The 16,600-nt window shown below is 38.8% G+C and overlaps 1 protein-coding gene and 1 pseudogene across 21 annotated transcripts in view; both read right to left on the bottom strand.

Moving 5' to 3' along the window:
* Positions 1–16,600, bottom strand: part of MCTP1 (multiple C2 and transmembrane domain containing 1) — a 531,614-nt gene that overhangs the window by 309,965 nt on the left and 205,049 nt on the right. The window lies entirely within an intron of this gene.
* LOC112915485 (developmental pluripotency-associated protein 4 pseudogene) lies at positions 6,902–7,820 on the bottom strand (annotated as a pseudogene).

Genomic DNA, 16,600 nt, shown 5'->3' with positions numbered 1-16,600 from the left:
AGCCAATATATACTACATCATTAGTTTCAGATGTAGTTTTCAATAATTCATCAGCTGCATATAGCACCCAGAGCTCATCACAACACAAGCCCTTCTTAATGCTCGCTTTCCACAAAAGTGTTAGTTCAAATTGCAAAAGCCTGAAGACCTGAAGTATTAGCAAGGGTTCTGAATCTCACTGCTTCATCAACTGAGTTATTAGACCAGCTACTTTTCTTGGTTCACTGCAAGACTTTGAGAGGTTTCCAGTTATGGATAATTGACATACCTATGCTTATTTTCACAGCCAGGTGCCTGTTTTCCAATGCTACTACTCAGAATGACTTTGTTTATACAATCGAATCAAATAGTTATAAGGTCTATTTACAGAGCCAATAAATGCATCACTAAGTGTATCAGACATGCACTATACAAAGGGATGCAAAGAAAGGCATTTGGCACCTTAAGCTGCTTCATATGAAACTTTCAGTTCTGAAAATAAACAAATAGAAATGATATCACATAGTTAGAAAACAGTGGAAAAATCCAGAAATTTGCTCTCCACTTGGTGTCATGGGTTATGGACAGTGAGAGAGAGGTAAGCAAAAATCAGAGTTAAAAAATAACAGCATCACACACGGGATCCCTGGGTGGCGCAGCGGTTTAGTGCCTGCCTCTGGCCCAGGGCGCGATCCTGGAGACCCGGGATCGAATCCCACATCGGGCTCCCGGTGCATGGAGCCTGCTTCTCCCTCTGCCTCCCTCTCTCTCTCTTTCTCTCTCTCTCTCTCTGTGTGACTATCATAAATAAATAAAAATTAAAAAAAAAAAAAAAACAGCATCACACACCATCCTCTTGGTAAAGACAACCCAGGGCTTACATGTGTAGTTGGAAGCACTGCATGTGGAATTCCCAGGAACATCTCTGTCAGCTGTCATTTCTTTAAAACATATCCACTGACTGTGTACTCCAAATGGAACATAAAAGTAAAAGTAAAAAGTAAAATCTTGCACCTCCCATCCAAACTCTTGCTTCTCCACAATGGTAACCACCATTAATATTTTCTTGAGTATTCTCCAAAAAGAAACATTGGCACATATCTTTAAAAAATACAGATATAAGAATTAATGTATTGTATGATTATGCACTTTTTTCATATACTAACATCTTGACAGTCTTTTGATATCAGAACATTCAGATCAACCTCGTCCTTCATAAGAAACCAACAGAATTCTATACTGTATGCACTAAAATTTATTTAATCAGGTTTTTATTGATGGATCTTTAGGTTTCTCATTTTTTTCCTCTTTTCTATACTATTACAAACAATGCTGCAATGAAGTTCATCTTATGCACATTGGGGGTGTGTGTGCACATTTATGAGTATTTAATGAGTAAATTTCTACCAATGGAATTGCTAGATAAAAGTGTTGTGTTTTTAATTTTGAGAGATGTTGTCAAATCACCAACCCTCCAAAAATAACCCGCCAAAACTTACATTTCCACCAGTAGCAACTGAGTTTCCCAAACATCGACTCCAAAAGAGATACTATCAGATAATTCTAGTAAGTCAATCTCCTACAGAAGATCACATTTTAAAACATACGGTGCAGAAGCTAAACGAGAAATTTCATTATTTGCTTGCATTTCTCAAAAATTTAAAAATTTAACCTAACTTATAATCTATTTTAGCCCTTCTCAAAATTGCCTTCCTCCCCCTCCAAAACTCTCCACCCCACCCCACATGAGACTTATGTCTGTTTCCCATCCCTAACCCTGACTCCCAACCCCTGATCATACACCATTCTACTCAACTCTTTTCCTACTCTGCTCTGCAGTTGTGAAGAGGAAGAAACTGTGTGAAAATGCTGTGAATGCTGGGTGGGAACTCATAAACTCACACCTTCAAGATCGTCTGTTGTACAAATCGTAAAATGTCTGCTGCTCTGACAGGTTAAAAGAGGCACCTCCTTTTGTGTTGCATGCATTTAATTGCTAGTGAGACTGTCTTTCACATCTGTGAGCCATTTATACTTATTTTGGGTGAGCTGTCTGTGCATATCCTGGACACATTTTTATTTTTATGTCGAGCTCTTTTAAATTGGCTGGAATGAACTCTTTGTAAGTGAAGCAAATTAGCAAGGGCCGCATTCTAAAGAACATGGCCTGTGCGCATGGAGCCAGGAACCAAGGAGTAAGTACACCTTTGGAATAATTGACAGAGTATTCTCACCAGCTCTGGTCCTGTCTGCTAAAAACTCTGTATGCCCACGGACTTCCAGCAGAATGTCTTTCTGCCAGAAGCCATTTGTTAGATTTTTCTTGTGCAGTACAACAGAATTTAGTGTTCTGAAGGGGAAAAATATGGTGGAGGAACCTGGATTTTCAGTCCTTCTCTGCATATAGGTGGGATGATTCTGTGTCCCAGAGAGAGGGCAGGATCCATCCAAGTGCTTTGTATCAGTGGTATGAGGGCAAATCATGGAGTGAGGTTCTGGGAGGGCCTGCTCAGGGGGTGAAGTCCAAGTGAGGAAGAAGGGACTCTGGGGAGAGAAGAATGCAAGCAGTGGTATTAATTTCATTCCACCTGTAGAATTCAGCTAGTGTTCTGCTATGTGCAGCCACAGGAAAAAGAGCAGGATAGATAGCCTGGCTATTTCTGCCTTTCCAGCAGGTGACAGAGAAAGAGCAATTGTGTTCAGGAAAACAGAAAGCATTGTCTTCTCTCTGCAAATGGTGGTGTAGGTGCCACAGGTTGCGATTGTCGACATGCTTCACATCGATCTTGGCATTCTGTACCTGAGCCAGTACATGAATTTCTGTTGCTTTAAGTGACACCCCTTCCATGGGGCTCAGACTCTTCTGGGTTTTAAGTCCACATAGCCAATCACTTATGTGACATCTCTACTTGAATGCCTCCTGGGCAACTCACACTTAACTCATCCAAAATTATCTCTTGATTATCCCATTCGACCTGTCCCCATCCTTCAACTCAGGGAAAGCAGTAACCATCCATCCTGTTGCTCACAGCATCCTTTCCTCTCTTTTCTCTTCAACCTTCCATCAGACCCATCAGCAAGTGTCATGAAGTACACTTTCAAGATGTGTCTTAACTCTGTCTTCTTTCCCAAATCCATCACCACCATGCTCCAGTACATGCCCCATCATCCCTAACCTGAATTTACCCCGTAGCCTTCTAGAATGTTGCACTCATGTCTCCCAAAGCAGCTGAAGTGATCACTAAACATAAAAAATGATCATGTTACTCTCCTGCCTAAAACTTTTCAGGGGATTTCCAAACACTGAAAACTCCTTATCGTGGCTTACAAAATCTTGTACAATCTCCATCACTAGTTTCTCCAGTGTCATCTCTGGCCCCTCTCTCCCTTCACTATGTGCTAGCCGCACAACCCTGTGTGAGTTGCTTGCCAGGGCTAAGCTCTTGCCCACTAGGAGATTTACACAGGCTGCTATTTTTCCACTGGAAACCTCTTCTCCAGGCTAATTGCATAACTTCCTCTTTCTCATCCTGGAGGTGTCAGCTCGTGTCATCTCAGAGAAACCTACCCTGACCCACCCAATGAAAAAATTCTCTCTCTGCTATTCTTTTTATTGTTGTTGTTTTTAAGATTTATTTATTTGAGCAAGAGAGCACATGAGTGGGAAGGGCAGAGAGAAAAAATCTCAAGCAGACTCCACACTGAGTGTGAAGTCTGACAGAGAACTTGATCTCAGGACCCAGAGATCATGACCTGAACCAAAACCAAGAGTTGGATGCTTAACCTGCCTAATGCACTGCACCACCCAGGCACCCCTCCATCTGCTATTCTTTACCACAGTAACCTGCTGTGTCTTTTATGAAACTCATCATAATTTAGAAATATTTGTGAATAGATCTGGTTTTAGTGGAATTTATATCTCCGTGAAGTGTACCCTCAGAAGTCTTGCTTTTAGCAGAGTACTTGGCACAGAGATGCTCAATATACTTTTGAGATCTTTTTTTTTTTTTTTATGATAGTCACACAGAGAGAGAGAGAGAGGCAGAGACATAGGCAGAGGGAGAAGCAGGCTCCATGCACCGGGAGCCTGACGTGGGATTCGATCCTGGGTCTCCAGGATCGCGCCCTGGGCCAAAGGCAGGCGCCAAACCACTGCGCCACCCAGGGTTCCCTCAATATACTTTTGATGAATGGATGAATGAATGAAGAACGGTTCCTAGAGGTGGTGAAAGTCACTGGGCTAGCATAGTTTAGAAGGCAACAAGTCTCAGCATTTGATGAAGTGTTTCAGGATTTAGTGAAGTGAGGCTTGAGTCACAGTCAACCAGGAGCATCAAAGAGGCTTGTAGTCAGTGCTTGTATATGAGCCAAAAGGGATTTAAAGGCTATGATGGCCTCATCATCAGATATGGAATTTGTATTTAACATGCAAACACACACCTAACATCTGATATACGGTTCATGGTAATTTTTGATATTTAAAGTTCTCAAAATAATATCATGATAAGAATGCTGATTCTCTAATTTAGAAATAGCATGATATAATGGTTAAGAAGACAACCCTGTGACCTGCTTGCCTTTGCACCCTGGCTCTGATATTTTCTAGCTGTGGGACCTTGGGCAAGTGGCTTAATCCCTTTATATCATCGTTTTCCTTTCTGTGAAATGTAACATAACAGGTCATGCCTCATCAGGTGGTGAGGGTGTAGGGAGTTAATAATTGCACTGTGCTTATGACAGTGTCAGGGTACACAGTAAATACTATAGGAATGTTAGCTATTAGTGTTATATTTCCAGAAACAGCATTAAAGGTTGTATTTGGAGTGGGTGAACTCTGAGAACATGTCTCCCAGCAATACAGTATTCTGTGGATCCAACCACATGCAGCGATTCATGAAAATTTGCACAGATAGAGATGCTATAATTTCATTGCTATTATTACCTTGAAAAGAATTCATTTGAAAGGCTAATTAGCCACAAATGCAATTCTTTAGAAGATGCACAGAAACCTTGTACGAAGCTATGGTCAACTAAATGAATGTGAAATCTCTATCAGCTCTAACAGCTAATTTCACAATTTGACTCCCCCTCAATACCTCCAGAGAGAGAGAACTCTTAAAAATAACTGTGCCTATTTTATTAATTTTTATCTTGGATGTTATTTCATTATGCTAATAGTATCCCTATTGATCAACTCTGTTCTTTTTCTCAAGCCTTGGGAATAAATGTTTAAATATTCAAGGATGAAGAAATGAATAACTAAGAGTACCAGCATCAATACTATATCACTTTTACTTTACCACATCAAATTATGTTTTATTTTATTTTATTTTATTTATTTTATTTTATTTTATTTTATTTTATTTTATTTTATTTTATTTTATTTTATTTGTGTGTGTGTACATGTTTAGTTTTACTGGAACAAGGCAACTTGTGCACTTTTAATTTTTTTAACATTTTTTGAGGATTCTTGCCCAAAACTGCCCATATCCTAATGGTTACAAACTTTCTAACTCTACTACTCCCTCCAGTACATTAGAGGGGGAAAAAAAATCTCATAATCTCCAAATCCCCAACAATAAAACAATGTTGGAAACTGCCATAAAAACACAAGTGAAAAAAATCTTTTCTAAGAACCACAGGACTATAAATTCAGGAAGGACAAAAAATTTTAAATGAATCAAACTCCTCAATTTATATACATTAAATGTATAGCTTTTTTTTTTATTTTTTTTATTTTTTTTTTTAAATGTTACTCTTACTTCATTTGAATGGTTTTAAAAAATAATCATGGCAAAGAAAATCAGGGTTTTTGGCTTAATCCTGAGTTAAGAATATTAAGAATTTTCCCACAATGCATATGGTTTCCTATATACAATAGATGATTTTATATACAATTTAAAATCCAATACATTATGAATTTATGATTCAGAAGTACACTTAAATATTTTTAAGCAGTAGAAACACACATGATAGTTACAGGTGGAAATAATACCCTCAAAGTGTTCTATATTATTATCCCAGAGACATACCATAGAGGTCTCAGATTATTAACAAAACATCAAAAAATGTTTTGTATATTAAAAGTATGTTTTTGGGAGTGGGAAAGAATAACAGCTTTCCCTTTGGTTTAAAATACTCAACAAGTATAGTCATAGGCCTGAAAAGGTAGCAGTCTCTGGAGGAGTTAGAATTGCAGAGAAATCCAGCGTGGAAGCACACCTGTGCTTTCCATTCATTCCCCCGCTTCTCCAAACGCTCTGCCAGGTGAGGCTCAGGTTCCCACTTTATTTATTTATTTATTTAGCAGTTTATTTATTTATTTATTTATTTAAATTTACTTTATAATGGTGTTCAATTTGTCAACATACAGAATAACACCCAGTGCTCATCCCGTCAAGTGCCCACCTCAGTGCCTGCCACCCAGTCACCTCCGCCCCCGTCCACCTCTCCTTCCACCACCCCTAGTTCGTTTCCCAGAGTTAGGAGTCTTTCATGTTCTGTCTCCCTTCCTGATATTTCCCACTTATTTTTTCTCCTTTCCCCTTTATTCCCTTTCACTATTTTTTATATTCCCCAAATGAATGAGACCATATAAAAGAAGTTAAGGTCACTTCTATCTCAGAAAGGTAAACGTTTGGTAGTATGAATGACTTTTTCTTCTTATTAAGTAGAATGAATGGTCATTTCTGAAATGCTCTTCCAGTTTAAAACCTAACAGGCCCTGCATCTCAACCCATGAAGCTACAAGTCCCGGGGGAGATTGGACGGTAACATGTGCAATGCACTAGCCTGTGTCCCTGTAAGCAGGAAGCATGGAGGGTGTGAGCAGTCTGCTTTCCGGCCATCAGTGTCACCACGGAGTTGATTGTAGTTCTCTTTGTTCCATTGATTATAATCACAACTGTGTCCCTTTTGCTATTGAAAGCTCATTGGAGGCTTTTCATTAACACCTTATTCCTGTGAACACATTTGGGGCACAGCATATTGTCCTCCAGCTGTGGGGGTGGAAAGTCACAAGTGGGGAGCAAGAAGAGGGCACATATTCTCTCTGACTTTTCAGGCACCCAGGCTTGTCCTGCATGAAATTGCAGGTGAGCCCAACCTTCTGTGTCTGCAGGCATACTTCTCCCATGGACCACACACCACTTGACACCATGGGCCTCCTGTGGCGATGCCACTGTCTCCATCTTCCCAGCCCTGGCTGAAATTCTGGACCAGGAGGCAAACATGGCATCTGGGGCCCAAGTTGTCACAACAATAGTATTGACCCCCTCCAGGAGAGCATCAGATCCCCTGGGGGGGGGGGCAGCCACTTCAGGAGGGTAGGTTCCATCAGAAGGTATCTTTGTTCCAGGACTTTCCAGAGACATTTCCCTCTTGTCCATCATCAATCTTCTTTGTGTCTGTGTGAGAATCTTGGCCTCCTCTGTGGTGACAGGAATGTTCATCTTTTGATCTGGGTAAGCATATTTGCAGATTCGCTTATATACATCTAATTTCTGGCCTTTGGTGTTCAGCTTGAGTTCTTGGCACCAGGCCCGCAGGATGTCTTGGTGAAGCAAGTTGGCTGGTGGCTGTTTAGAAGGTAATGGAGGAACTGGGATTTTCTTCTGAATTCTTACTCTTGTACTCTTGCCTTGTGCCATCTTTTCTGAACAGGAAGCTTCATCTTCTTTCACAGATCTTTTCCATTTGGTCCTACTTGCTGAGGTTCCCGGTAACTTTGGTTCACCAGAAGCCTTGTTTTCTTAGGTTTCTTCTGATACAGGTTGGGATTGGCCAACCAGATAGTCTTCCCTCGACTTCGTGGAGTTTTTTCTGCCTTTTGCTTTCTCCATATCCAAAGAGAAGTCAAGGTTGACAAAAAGAAAAGTCTTACTCCTGAAATGGCCCCGGGCCCAAAATTGCTCCTTTCTGCACTTTTAACATTTAAAACCAAGCAAAATCTTTCCAGTGAAACAACAACAAATTTTAAGAATAAGCAGGAGCAAAATTACAATAGACAATGTCAATTCCAAATAAAATCCTACAGGCTCTGTTGATTTCCCCCATCAAGTGGCAGTATTCAAGGGAGAGGAGGATTTTAAAGGAATGATTAGGTGTTCAGCAGACAGGGTCACATTGCAGAAGTCCTCCTGACCATCCCTATCCTAACGGCCTCTCTCCTTGATTCCTCCTCTCCCTGAGGAAAGGAGTTTGTTTCCCTCCACTATGTGCAATGTCAATATCTCCCTTTAGTACTCTCTCACTACATTTTAACTCTTGATCACACATATCTATTTACCCCACTAGACTATCAATTTCTAGATACAAGGACCAGGACTGACTTCTCTTTGCAGGTACCTTGATGAAGCTTAATCAGATTGATTTGAATTTCATAAAAGACTATAATCATGTTTAATATTTGACACTAATGCAATATTTCAAATGGCATTCCTGCTGAGAGATAAGCTCTTTGAGGCCAATAATTTCTATCTATTTGGTTCACTCTACTATGTATCTAGAACAGTATATGACATGATGGGCATTCAATATATCTTAAGGGAGGGAAGAGAGGAAATACCTATAACCTAAAGTACTAGGTTTATGGTTCACGGCATACAGTTTCTGTATCAGAATAGGCCTAAGAATTAACCAGAGGCCACAACAACTATATGGAAGTAGGTGATGAGACCATTTGTTTTTCTCGTGCACTAGTCTCCATGTCAATTTGTAGATCATCTGTGAACGTGAATACAGTCCAGCACTGAGATATGCATAGGTTATATAAGAATTCAAATTTACGAAGTGTCTCATTTAATACTCTTTTCATGGGTTAATTTATACAGTGCTTGGTTTATTCCCAAGACTAGTTTGGATTTCCAAGGTCTTAAAAATAAATAAGTACCAGCTTGGCATGAGGCCACCATGATGCTGTCTTTGCAGGTATGTAATTGGCACAGGTTGTCTGAAGTTGTCTAGACTGAAAACTCAGGATGTGCTTATTGAAAGCAGAGATTAACTTGTGCACCATGTTCCATTTGTTGGGGACTCTTCAAAATTTTTACTTTCCTATTGATTGTGTGAAGAGAACTTTAAAAATCAGTATCAATTGGCACCAACTAGAGAGATATTTTAATTCTTTGGAAAGATGCCTCATGTGACTGCAAAGTAACACTTGACCAGTACCACTATGGCCTCTGTGACATCTCTCCTTCCTAGTGCCTCATATACCTCTGGTTAAATGTGCCACGAGGCATTATTATGTGGGGACCATGGTATTATGTGGTTTGTTCTCTACAAACAATGAATGTTTCTCCTTGGCATGGAAAATTTGTCCTTTGAAAGTCAAGTCCTGGGAGGCCATTTGGTTCCCTAAGCACCAAACTGGTAGCATATGATATGTCATAACTGGTTGGCTGCTCTCAAAATATTATGTCACTCTATTAGTAAAAATTAGGAAATTTAGAAATGTTCCCATTTTAATAAAAACTAGTTGTTTTTGATTCAATAATTTAGTGTAAGTTTCAAAGAATAAAGAAAAGGCTACACTGTTGTGTTCTCTCTTCCTATGAAAACACTATACCTCCATAAAATTAACAGTTGTGGTGTTTTAGTAGACTGACATTGAATCAGGGAATTCATATAATTATTTTTGAGGAATAGGACTTCGGAATACCAAACAGCCTGCCCACCCTCTCTTCCTTTTTCTCCCATCTCCTACCTCTCTCTCATAGCCTTGCATCCATCCATCAGGGAGTGAATACACAAAAATAGATTAAGACATGGCTCCCATCCATTAGGAAACACAAATTTAGTGTTACATTTAATGTAATGAGATATTAACCAGAAGGTTATTAAATTACATAATATATTCAAAAGAAGCTTTCTGATAATGTCTGCATATAAAATATGTTAAGTACAGGGAGCTCATCATACGTGTCCTTGAATAACACAAATGGACGAACAAAACTGTAGCATAATTGCTTTTCATCTCTTTCCAACAGAATACAATTTACTGGGTTTTTAAAATTAGATTATTTAGGAGCCAGAGTATGAGTAATTTACTGATGTACTTTTAATCTTTGTCTGCTATTAGTTGTGATTGCTACCATAAAGATGGCAAAGAAGTATAATGTATAGTTTACATAAAACTTTTTACATGAAAAGTACTATTTTGAATGACTTAATATTTACTAGAATTTGCACCCTATCGAAGAAAAGACACAAATCATTATAATGACAAATCCTTTGTCCCTGGGATTAATTTCATAAAGAATTTAAGTTCACTGTTGTCATGCTGAGAACCCCAAGTAATGATGACAAATACTGTTAGAGATTCTAGTCAGAATGTCACTTATCTCCCCTGAGGGAAGATGAGAAGCTACTAAAATAGATAAAACCTTGTCAGAGATAAGAGTTCACCACTGCCCAAAACACATATTAAGGTCTCACTTACTAAGCAACTATGGTAACACCAAAGGAATCCTTAGGAATGATCCAAATACTAGATTCCCTGGTCTGAAGACCTGAAGCACATGAGTGCTCCGTGGCTGCTCACTAAATGACTAGCGGGTCGAATTCAGTTTCCACAGTTGAAAAGATTATTCATTGTAACAGGATATAATAACTAATAGAATTCTGCAATTGGATCCACCATTAGCAAAGGGCAGGAGATGTGGAGAGAGGAAGAGTGACAAAGAATCAACGTTACCATCTTCCTTTCAGAAAAGAAAGAGAAAATCAAATTTTATAGCAAAGAGCTCTTGATGGTGGCTGCTTGAGTCTACTTCCAAAGAACCTCAGTCTCGTCTTCAGAAAAGAGATGTGTATAGCTAGGAAGTTGCACTAATGGAAAATCCTTCCGTGTCTTGGAACAGTGAATTCTAAAAGGCATCAGTGGCAAAGCTTCCTTGTGTTGGCATCAGCCATTTTGTTCTCACAAATCTAAATTCTTTAATGGCATCATCTTTAATTAAACAGTGATGCATCTGAATCCCCAGTCCTATTTTCCTCATCAAACTCAAGTGTGAGGAGTTCACAATGCTGAAGCTGAACATTAGTTCATTTCTCTGCAAAACAACAACAAAATGCCAGCAAGGCACTTCTGAGTTAGCACTTCTCATTAAGTTTCTTAATACTTGCCTCCTATGGAGCAATGCTCAAGGAAAAACAACTTCACAGTTGGATGCCAAAACTCTTTTGAGGAAGTCTGAATTACTGCCCACTGATAAGAACAAAGTTTGTTGAAGCAGAAACCTCAGATGAACGAATCAAAATCTGGGATAGCATAAAGGCTACAAAATTATTCTAAAGTACTTGAAATCAGTGAAATGATACCAAGTGAGAAAGAGAAAGAAGGCATAAAATTGCAGCCAGAGACACAAAAACTAAAAAGGCTGACATGCAGAAGAGCAGTCAGGAAAGTACTGGCCTCGCAGGAAAGTGGCAAGCTCTTCTGCGTAGGGGCTACCCCAAGACAGGCCACTTTGTCATACTGACTATTTTAAATAAAAATTACTTAAAAAAAAAAGTTACTTATGAGATAGCCCATGCAGACAGCCTGAGAACCCCCCCACCCCCAACTTCCTGAAAGCAGGAAAGAAGCCTCCCCTATAAAAGGTACCCTCGAGCTCAAGGTAAAGAAACATCCTTATCACCACAGAATGTAGAGCTGAGGAGGCTATATAAACAAGCCTTGTTCTTTTTTAATAATTTACTACCCCAGCCCAAACTCTGTCTAGAATTCCTTATTAATTAAACCTCCCAAAGTTAAATGTTCTTTGGTCAATCCCTCAAAGATTTATTGTCTTGTTGTCTAAAAAGTATGTATAAAAACTGCCTGCCTTGGTCATTTCCGTAGGTCTCAATTTAATTATTGGGCCCCTGTGTGCCCATAATAAAACTTTGGGGTTTTTTTTCTACCTGCTAATGTGTCTCAGGTAAATCTAATACTTAGTCCAGCTGAAGACCTTGAAGGTTAGAAAAGAATTTTTCCTTCCCTTTACTGTATTTAAATAGTTCCCTTGGTGAAAAGAAATTTCTCACCTCACTTATCATCCCTGTATATTATTTTCAACAATTCATTCGTCATTACCTAATCATGCTGTCCTTTACCAAAATGCACAAAGATGCTATTTTCAAATTAATCAAATAGGCACTAGTGCTAGGACTTGGTAGAGCAAAAGAACCCAGAAGAATAAACCTCCCTTCACTTTATCCCACATGAAAATGGATAAGATAGCTTAGCCATGACTGCCAGGTTAAAAAAAAAACAAACAAACAAAAAAACAAAAACAAAACTCCCTTAGCACCCAATCTTCTCTCTTAGGTCACACAGATCAAAACCCAATTAAATATAGTAGAAAAAGAGAATATTTGAGCTCAAAATAAACATTTGAAAAACATCTTCACTGTTTCTTCTTAAGACTTTCAGAGGGATGGAGGACAGACAGGGGCCTAGAGGACTCTTATCTCCATCCCCACAAAGACGTCAGGCAGCCATCGAGAGGTTGTGGCAGCCCTTATGCCACCGAAGTAACAACTGTTCCATAGCACTAGGATTAAATTCTCCTTTTATAGCTGAAGAAGACATAAGTCATACGACATGAAGGCAAGTGCCAGATTTAGAACAACAGGGTGCCCAACGAAATTGGATTTTCAGATAAATAAATAATTCTCCAGTATAAGCAAATTCTGTGTAACATTTGGAAAACACTTATACTGAAATATAAATATATATATAATTTGTTGTTCATCTGAAATTCTAATTTTATTGGGATTCTTGTGTTTTATCTGACAACCCTACTTCCTGTGGTAGGGTGGACCTCTAATCCAGTATGACCAGTGTCCTTATTAAAAAGGAGAATTTGAATACAGACACATACACACCGGGGGAACACCATGTGCAGATTGGAGATACTCAGTCACAAGCCAAGGAACTATCAGAAGCTATGAGAAAAGCCTAAATAGATCCTTCCCTTGTGCCTACAGAAGGAGCATGGCTCTGCTTAACACCGTGATCTTCAATTTCCAGCCTTTACGCTGTGAGACAATACATTTCTATGATTTAAACCGCTCATTTTGTGGTAAGCTGTTAGGGCAGCCCTTGGAAACTAATATGTACACAAAATCAGCATTCTATTGTTCTTTTTCTTTCTTCCTTTTCTTTTTCCTTGCCTTTCCTCTTTTTCCTTTCCTTTCCTCTCCTTTCCTTTCCTTTCCTTTCCTTTCCTTTCCTTTCCTTTCCTTTCCTTTCCTTTCCTTTCCTTTCCTCTCCTTTCCCTTTTCTTTTCTTTTCTTTTCTTTTCTTTTCCTTTTCTTTCTCTTTGGCTACAGGAACTGTATTCTGGGCTAACTGGTTTGGTCAAAGCATGCCTTATACCCCAGTCCTATCCAAACTCATCCCAGGCCTGAAGCATTGCATATATTCAGTACTTGAGATTCTCAAAAACTGGGGTCCTATAGAATCTCCAATCACTTAGAAAGTACAGACCAGCTCATAAATTTAAATACCCTATATTTATATATTTATATTATGTCAATCCTGTTAACAGTAAATCTCTCCACTTGCTGAGATGACCACTTACTGCCTAACTCAGGACGTCTCTGGAAGCACTTCCTTAATCACCAGAACTTCCTCCTTACTTAGGTTATCAGACATGTGATCTCTCCAGCTCTCTGTTCTTTGAAAGTTCATCTATGAGCTAGTCTCACCTATCTCCTATCCTTGACCAAGTGGCCTGTTACACTTTAAGTAGATATATAATACAATATACATTTGAGAAACATGTTTATACACATATCAAAAGAGCACAAATTGAAAGATAAAGAGGAAACTCCCAAAGAATAACCTAGAAGCAATGCATTTATGTGTAATACTGATTAAGTTTTGTCTGAAAATTTGGCAAAGTCAATATTATGATGTTTTGAAATATAATTCAGCACTTTCTGGGTCAGTCTTAATATCAAGTTAGATTACTTTCAAATATTTTAAATAGGTATTTCTCAAAATGTGGTCCACTAAGCCTCCATTGGCTTGTTACCTTGGCAATGTCCTGGGTTCTACCTTAGAGCTAATGAGTCATTCAGACTCTTAAAGGATGGGACCCAAGGATTTATCCAGAGAAATTTCTATGCATATTAACTGTGAGATTTGAAATAGTTAAAAGTATTTTGGTGGTTGGCTTAAACTCCAAACATTCTGCTATCCCTTCTTTTCTACATTTTTACAAATTGGATTCTTGTTTTCCAGTATTCAATGAAAGAGTTATAATCTTACAATCTAAAGCTGTCATCCTAAAGCTCCTCTAAATGTCCTCTGCTTCCAGTTGCAGCAGGGCATGGGGGGCTCCAGACCCAAGGACTGTGGCTTTCAGGGATCAAGTGAGTAATAAACAAAGAAAGTGCTATTCCATGTGTTTGCTTAGAGGCCCCAGGTTAAATTTATGATACAGAGCTATAAAAGTTTTAATGTGTGATTTCTAAGCACAAAATATTTCACTAAGCTTGTTTTATGAAAGACTGGGTGGCAGTACAGTCGAACCAACTCCACTATTAGGAGAACATCCTGAGTATTTAAAATTCAATTCTGGCCATGCAACATTTAAATAAAAAGAAACTAATGTCTCAACAGGGAAAAGTACTTTACAGCTTTCTTCACCACAGAAAGTTACTACAGAAAGTAAAATGTCACAAAGAAATACCTGCAATCCTAAAATAATTCTACTTATTATTCAAAAAGCAATAGATTTATTTTTAGGCACAAAACAGTGTTTATAAATGCTCTATATTTTTACATGTAAATCAGGGAAATAAAATAATACTTGGGAGAACTGCAGACCAATGTTCAAAATGATGAAATTATTTCCAGATATTAGCAACAGCATATAAAGCATGAGCTCTTTTCATGGGTTTAAAGAAGCCTATCTTCACCCCCCTTTACATCAGAAATGACAAGCTTCTCAGTCCTTATAAAATCACACACTCCAAAGTAGACATTAATTCAAGATGCTGTTGAGCTCATGGTGGGCTGTTCATGTGTGAATATAAACCTATGACTACACATAAATCCAGAGCCTCAGGGCATTTTGGAGTAGGAGTGAGGATTATGAATGTCATCACCTAGTCTCTCCTCTCCTGCTTCTCTGATCCTACTGTGCACTGGAATCGCTGGCGCCTCCTCAAAATGCAGTTGGGGATTCCATGGTTGGAGTTCTCATGACATTTACACTTTGAAAATCAAAGCTCTAACCTGTATTCTTTGTTTCAGAAAGAAAAGGAGGAGCCAACGAACTAAAGGAAACTCAAAAAGAAGGAAAGCGAGTTTGAGATGAGTACCTACTAGTTACTGAACAGAGGGTGGTGGACTTTGATTCAACACAAATCACAACACAATCCTTTCTGGCTGGTGGCATGCCTAAGGGTGGCCCCCACAACTCAACAGACAGGGGAGCACTCAAGGAGATAGTCAACCACTCACAAAGTGTTTGAAGCTGCAAAGCAGGACCTTGAAATGAAGATTGAGGGAAACTACTCCACAGTAATAATAAGATTGAATTTAAGACTGAAAAAGACATTAGACAATGGGTAAAAATCAACTGCCTTCTATGGCCATGATTATATGCTCCAAATCTGCCCTACTGTGAGAATCATCTGGACCCTTTGGTAAAGCTTTCAGGCTCCATGCTGACCTGCTGAATCATCCACAGTTGATTCTGGTCATTCTGCTAATCTCAAAGTCCAGAAAATATGTGGATTTTATTTTGTTTTGCTCTTAGGAAGTTGGAATATTTAAAGCTTAAAGTAATCTTATTCTGCTCCAACATGCACAAGGCATAAGACATAATAGATGAGAACCATAAGTCTCCTAATGCTCCAGGGGCCCGTCCAAGATCACCATTAGTTTTAGTAGAGGGAGGACTTGTTTGCAGGTTTCCAGAAGCCAAACTCAATACATCATAACTATAAAATTAAGTAAAATCATTCTAAAACAGAGAATTGCCATGAGATTGCCATGAGGAAGATTATCTTCCTGGGATTTTTTTTTTTTTTTAAAGAACAAATCATGATTCAATTTAGTAATCATTTATCTCCTTTGTGCAGCAGACAGTGCCAGATCCTGCAGAAGATATAAGGGACAAAACAAAAATCCTTCCAGTTCTTCTTTGCAGCTCTGAGTACTAGGTATCACCCATTTGACAAATGTGAGTCTCTGAGTCTCTCTAGTAAGTCTACGTCTGCATTGTTCATGACACATTGCTTCACATGGCTTCCAATTCCAGCACTGGGGTCTGTATGCTTGCATCTCGCTTTGATGATAATAATTCCTATCTTGGTAGCCTTGCTCTTGTCAGTTCTCTGAGGAAGTACCCCGAATACTGCTTCTCTGCTCTACAGCTTCCATTAAAAGGAGTCAACTCCCTCATCCTTCCTTGCCTCCTTCCAAAGACTGACCTCAAAGACATAACAGTGAGCCTGAAAAACAAGTTACAGGAAAATCTGTAGTATGATGATCTCATTAATACACTAGATTTTACTTATGGACACACATACCTACTTATGTAGAAAGATGAAAAGAGAATTGAAAGAATAGATTCATGGCCACAAGGGGCTTCTAATTTTATCTATAATATTTTAC

This window comes from Vulpes vulpes, chromosome 14, assembly GCF_048418805.1.
Source record: "Vulpes vulpes isolate BD-2025 chromosome 14, VulVul3, whole genome shotgun sequence".
Taxonomy (NCBI): Eukaryota; Metazoa; Chordata; class Mammalia; order Carnivora; family Canidae; genus Vulpes; species Vulpes vulpes.
Note: the sequence above shows the minus strand (reverse complement) of the source record. Positions and strands in the feature narration are given on the sequence as shown.